Here is a 6783-nt window from a genome sequence, read left to right on the forward strand (position 1 = left end):
GCCTCCAGAATTCGGCAGAAAGTGGGGAACGGAGTGTCTTAACACTAACCTCTACCTACCCTGCTGTATGCGGGATACAGCGTGAAGCTGATTTTTTGTTTTAAATGATGACACACGCACACCTTTATAAAAACCGTAACTGGAAAATAATTTTTATTTATTTAGTGAATATATTTGCTTTCCCCATTGTTTATATAATGATATTGTTAATGTCAAGAAACAATTACATAAACGTCGACTGTATACAAAGATACTAAATTGTTATGATAAAAATTATATCCGATAACTAGGTCTTGAACCACACTACTGCACATTGATGTCATGATCATATTATCTGTGACCTTTATGTTTTATTTACCTATTTACTATTTGTAACGTTGTACGAAGAATAAGAATTAGTTTATTTGATTTGGTTAAAAAATATATTTGAAGGTACTAATTAATTTACATCTTCAAAAAAAATTAATATTATTATCTAACCCAACCCACTAGTTACGATCGTTGATTAAAGTCTATACGGACAAATCTTCTGGATATGGCGTCAGCAGACCAGTCACTTCGGAAAATAGATAGAACTTGGACACTAAAATATTTTTTTGGAAAATTATTGTTATAATTTTATAGCGTAAGTAACGTTTTTAAAGATGGCTGTTTAAACAAAGAAGTAGGTATATAGTTGCAAAATATACAAATCCTTTCAGGGCGTCCTCCATAAGCAAGGTTACTCGGCGAGCAATTCTAGGTCAACACCTTAGATTAACGTCAAACACCCGTCGATCCGTATAATTCACGTAAATCTTTGATTTTTATCAGCAACACGCTCGCTACCTGAAATTATTACTGTGCCTTGCTGCTTTCGCATGTAAGCAATAATGCATACTGTCCACAACAAGGTCTCACCGCTGGACAAATGTGAACTTTTATTAGTATGAAAGTCGTGCTTATTTTACCTTTTCTTTTTATTAAAAGACTCATTATATTTCATGTTTCACTTTTATTAAAATTTATAAAATATATTTAACCCCTCGGCGCAGACCTCTCTCTCTCTCTCTCTGTCTTCAGATCTTCTAATGTTATTCATTCTGCTCGGGTACTTACTACTCGGGCTATATCAAAAGGCTAAATATATAGCCCAACTATACGTACCCACATTTGAAAGAAGATACGTTCAAACAAATGGAAAAAATTAACATACTGGCGAAGGTTGGTCCAATTAACATATAGCAGAGAAATGATGCAACATTCACCTTTACTGTTCGACTTACTGCGGATATGAAAACCCTTTATATAAAAGCATTATGTTATAAGATTTTAATGGACTAAATTGACACGGTAACGCGGGTCCACTCATTTCTACCACCGGTTAAACTTGTTATATATTCTTTATTGCACAAAACAAAATACAGAAATTTAAAGAAGAAAACTTTGGTTGACAAGGGTGGGCTTATTTCTAAAAGAAATCTCTTCCAGCCTACCAGTGGAAGTGGATATCTGTGAAACAGCGGGGAGAGTATAGTGCATAACAGAAAAATATTATATTTGAATCTATAAATATATATATATATACCATAATATATATATAAACTACATATACATATATACACACACTACATATATATTCTATAAAAAGAAAAAAAAATACATACATAAACATAAATATTAAATAAATACGATTGAGTATATAAATAGTGTTTTATTTCTAGAAAAGATGAAATAAAAAACGTAGTGTATAGAGTTTTAAGGTTTCATTGGATGTGTTGTTCTTAATTGAAAATATCAGATTTTTAATTACTTTTGTACCAATAACAAATATTTTAATTAAACGACCGGTCGAGTGTATGAAAGCATCTCTGTAAACGAGACGAAACCCATTTGCATTTGCACTTAGCAAGGATGCGAGCAAAATAATGTAAAAATAAATAAAATGCAGCCAGTACGACCGTAAAAGGAGAGCACAAAATGCACTAGTAAAGTCTAACAATGTTACTTCAACATGTTATAAAACAAAAATACTATGTATATACTTTACATTTTACTACAAAAGAGCAAAAATAATGCTTTATTAATATTATTTTCATTTATTTACAATATTATAGGAGAAAAATTTAAACTATTCCCCATAAAGCTTTTAAATTGACTAGTCAAATTGTGAAGATGTCTACAAAGAAACCGGATGAATCAATCAACGGCGAGTGAGTCACATCGAAGGACTACGCGTCCTATAATTGAGCCCCTATTCTTATTTCTTAAATGTGGATGTTTATCCAGTGGACGTTCTCTGATCTCTCGTTCACACTCGAGAGGACAGCTATGCCCATATCTTGTCTAATTCAAAACGATGCATATTTTCTAAAGAGCCACAGAGGTTTTTATATTTACATATAAATATCTATACTACAATAAATTACACAATGTAAACAGGAACTTGCTGCCACCGATGAACAACACATGTCATATTTTAGTTTATCGCTTTCGTGAAGGATATTGTGACTCATGAATGAGATATGATAAAATGGAACCTTGCAAAAGTAACGATTACCAAATGCCATTATCAATTTTATTTAAATAAAAATATTATACATTTTGTTTTAATAAGGCTTGTTTAAACTTAAACATGTAATAAAAATGAGGGCAGTCGCTTCGAACGGGCACAAGCGTGTGACTGTGAACGTGATATGTTGGGGGTTCCATTTCCACTTGAAGATATGAAATATTTAATATTTTGAATGGTTGCCAACATGCCTCAACATGCCTCCAGAATTCGACGGAAAGTGGAGAGCGGAGTGTCTTTACACTAGGTTCCCTCAGCCTACTCTGCTACATGCATGATAGGCACAGGGCGGAGCTGAAATACAATAACGCATATGTTTAAAGGCTTAATTTTCTTTAAGCAATTATGAAACATGTAGATAATAGCTATGTTGTCTGATATTGATATCAAAAAAATATTATTTAAAGAGATATATCTAAATCAATTATAGGTAAATATTATTAAGAAATAATTATAATTTAAATATTGTTAATTATATGCAACAGACTCCTCGAAATGATATTGCGCAAATGGTTCTTTGAATCGCTTTCTACGTTGGCGTCACGTCCCTGCCCTGATAAGCCAACTGATCTTACGTAAATCCCTCGCTGCACTACCAGCTGTGCAGTTTTGAACCATTGCCATTTTCATCAAAATTTACATTATTTTTTTAATTTGTTCAGTTTTACTCTTTTTAAAAGCTAGCAATATATGGACTAGAAAATAAATTGTTATAATCGCTACAAAAATATTAGCAATTAGAAACATGCAATTTAAGGTGAGTACAAATAATATGTTATTACAATTCATACTTTTTATTTTATTACCCTCCCTCCGATGGTGTATCGTGGGTAACAGTCACGCGTCGCATTCGCTAAACAAGGACAGAATATACTGTGACCTAGTAAGTATGTACTTTTAAAAGCAAATATCGATGACACAGCCCTACAAATTTTGTATAAGTTAAACTATTAAATTATTTAAATTTATATTAATTAATTTATATTTATGTATGTATAACTTGCATATTACAACTTTCCGCCATGGCGCAATAATACCGTCCGATTAGCATTACGTCCTTTGAGAAAGGTCTTTCAACAGGTTGGGCGTTTTCGCATACCTAGATTCGTTTCCAAGAAGTAACATATACGAATAGAATATGTAGTAAGCAATATTTTTATATATGTATCTAATTCGAAGTAGCTATAGCAAATAGAGAAATAAGAGCAGAGTTCCCCAACTCTTGAGCTTCACGATGTATCCCACTATAGCACAATAGGCAGAGTAAACTTAGGAACCTAGAGTTAAGACACTCCGTTCCTATTAAGCTGGAGGCATGGTGAAACTCAACGGCTTGCTTTGCCTCAGAGAGGTATTAAATATTTGATTTCCACGAGTGGGAATCGAACCCACAACCTGTCGCGTTTACAGTTGCACGCTTCTGTCCCTGTGACACGACGAACTTTTATTAAAATAAGTATTTTAAATAAATTGATATATTATTTATACTATTCTTGACTTTGACTGACTTATTTCCTATGTCCTCAAGTTGGGGCGTCCACAGAGACTAGCAATTCTGCACGATACTCTTGCTATTTTGACACACAAGGTCAAATGGTTGTCACAAATATTTTTTTAAGATAATTTTGATAGTATACCTAGTTTTGAAATAACAACTCATATCACAGATATACTACTTATCACAAAACTAAAGATAATGGTACTTACAATTTTAGATTACATTTACCAAATATTGGAAAAAGAGGACATTTGATTTTTTTCAGTAACCTTTCTTATATTTGGTAAACTATATATTATAGTATATACAAAAAACAATAAACAACTACAATCTACACCTGAATGTAGATTTTTAAATATATATTTTTTACTTTCAATAGTGCAAGTACTATAAAATAGTTTAGCATTTTAGCTGCTATATTATCTACATTTAGAAAGATTATTCTGTAATTAGTACTCGCAAGTCACTACCGAGAATGGCCTTTATTTTAATATTTTCATTTCGACTTCTATAAATATATTTTAATATATTATATATGTAAAAGATGATCAGCAACGTGACGTCAGAGCGGCACAGCCTCTAGTCTCCCACGTTCACTTTCTATGGGCGAGTTTCAAGCACGTAATCAACCTGTAATACAAAATCGCTCTATTTCCTCTTTCGTTGAATTTACTGTTTTCAGCATTTGCTATCTCTTCATTTTTATTTTAATACAATTTTATTAATACTTGCTTTAAATATAGCAATTCATTTTAATAACCACATTCTATCTATCTATTGCTTAGGTATGTACTTAATAGGTTTGTAAGAAAGATAATCAAAAAAATATTCTGTCATAACAACTGGCATATTTAAAATAAATATTACATTTATAATGGAATGTTACTTCCTATTTGTTTTTAAGTCAAATCAGTTGAACGTCAATAAAAATCATTAAAAATCAAAGTCATGCAACTTAGATTTTATATATGTAGAATATGTAATAAAAACGGAACTAATTTATATAATTATAGGTAACAAGAAAGAAAGGAAGCATTTTTATTAGAACCATGACAGAACAAGTTTTTACGACCTGATTTGTTTCCTGTAATTGTGTGCATATTCTTTTTAAGCTCTTAGTCATTTACAAGCGTCGGCAGCATTGGACGATTGCCATGGCGTATGTGTACAGTACGGTTAACAAGTTGTGGCCGCCCGACGTTCGCTGTAGATGTCTGCGCCTGCGCCGATTTGATTTTAGCATCTTCTTACTTTTGATTATTTTCATACCTAGTGAACATTGCGCAAAAGATCAGGAAACCTAACTTCAGAGCGGCCACGACTTTATAACCGTACTGTACGTGAGTCAGGCTCAAGCCTTTACGCTGTATATAAGCACGTTCGATACCTTGTTCGACTTCAACCGCCTAGTTGCGCATATTCCAATACAATTAACGTCTAGTAGAAGAGTACCGCTTGTTTTTGTAAGCCTGTGAACACGCGATTTCACCGGGAAACTGCGATATGATGATGCCTTTCGCTTGATTCAAGAAAAAACTTGTTCTACTTCCCAATGACGTTTGTTACGGCGATGCTACTATAGAACGTTGGTTTCTAATATAAATTCTAAATAGTATATATTAGGCCAGACGTGGTGCAGGGATACAAGGGAACCTATTGTAAACGCGGCAGATTGTAGGTTCAATTTCCATTCGAGGATATGAAATATTTAATATTTTCATTTGTTCGCTCTAATGTCGAACGAAAATGTTCCGCCACTCACGCAATGCCTCCAAAATTTGGCAGATTTGGCACTAGGCTCCTTCTGGCTACCCTGCTACAGGCTGGATACAGTATGAAGCTGAAAAAGAAATCTATATATAAAACTAAAAAAATATAATAATTATTCCATACAAAAATACCGAAGCAATAAACAAAGCAATGAGCTGATTAGTTTGACGCGACGTTGAGAAATAGGAAAAGAATAAACAAATAAACATTTCCTTACCACACAGTCAAGTTTGCAAACACATTGGTTGGCATTGAACTTTGGTCTAAACATTAAGGAGAAGAGATGACATACGCTTGGCACCGCACCAACCACTGCATCTGAATACACGGCAGGCAATACTCATATTTAGACGTGCTAGATATATTGCTATATATTGCGGTTTTCGCTAGAAATCATTTCAAAGAATAATTTATGGCAACATTCATGTCTTAGATTTCTTAGGTTTTTCCTGTAATAGTTGGAATTGGTGGCTATGCATGTTTTAAGCTCATTTTGGATATGGACTCAGATAGATACTATTTAAATGAAATACTTACATGTCCCTACTTTATTTACTTGGTAGCATGGTATGAATGGTTTTTAAGAAAGAAATTATAAAAAATCGATAACTTAAAAATAAGTGACTAACGTCAGAATTCGCACAGCTTTATTTTCTATCTTTTACTATTTTTTATAACAATATAGTTTAATCATAAAAAAATTAAGTATACTTAGACTTATACCTACCTATATCTATAAAATTAAATAGGTTCACATATCTTTAGTTTTTTAAAATGATTAACAGAACTTGAAAACTAAATAAATTATTTATTTAAATCGGTTTACTGGTTTAACAGTTGCAAAGGAACAAAGGTATTGACTCCTTGTGGCCTTCGCCGAAGTCGGGTAAATACTGTAAACTAACTACATACTAACTGATCTTCTAACGTTCTATTCAATAATACTTTTATTGTACACAATATA

The sequence above is a fragment of the Heliconius melpomene genome, chromosome 10, assembly GCF_056956725.1.
Source record: "Heliconius melpomene rosina isolate 202511_hmr_F chromosome 10, ASM5695672v1, whole genome shotgun sequence".
Taxonomy (NCBI): Eukaryota; Metazoa; Arthropoda; class Insecta; order Lepidoptera; family Nymphalidae; genus Heliconius; species Heliconius melpomene.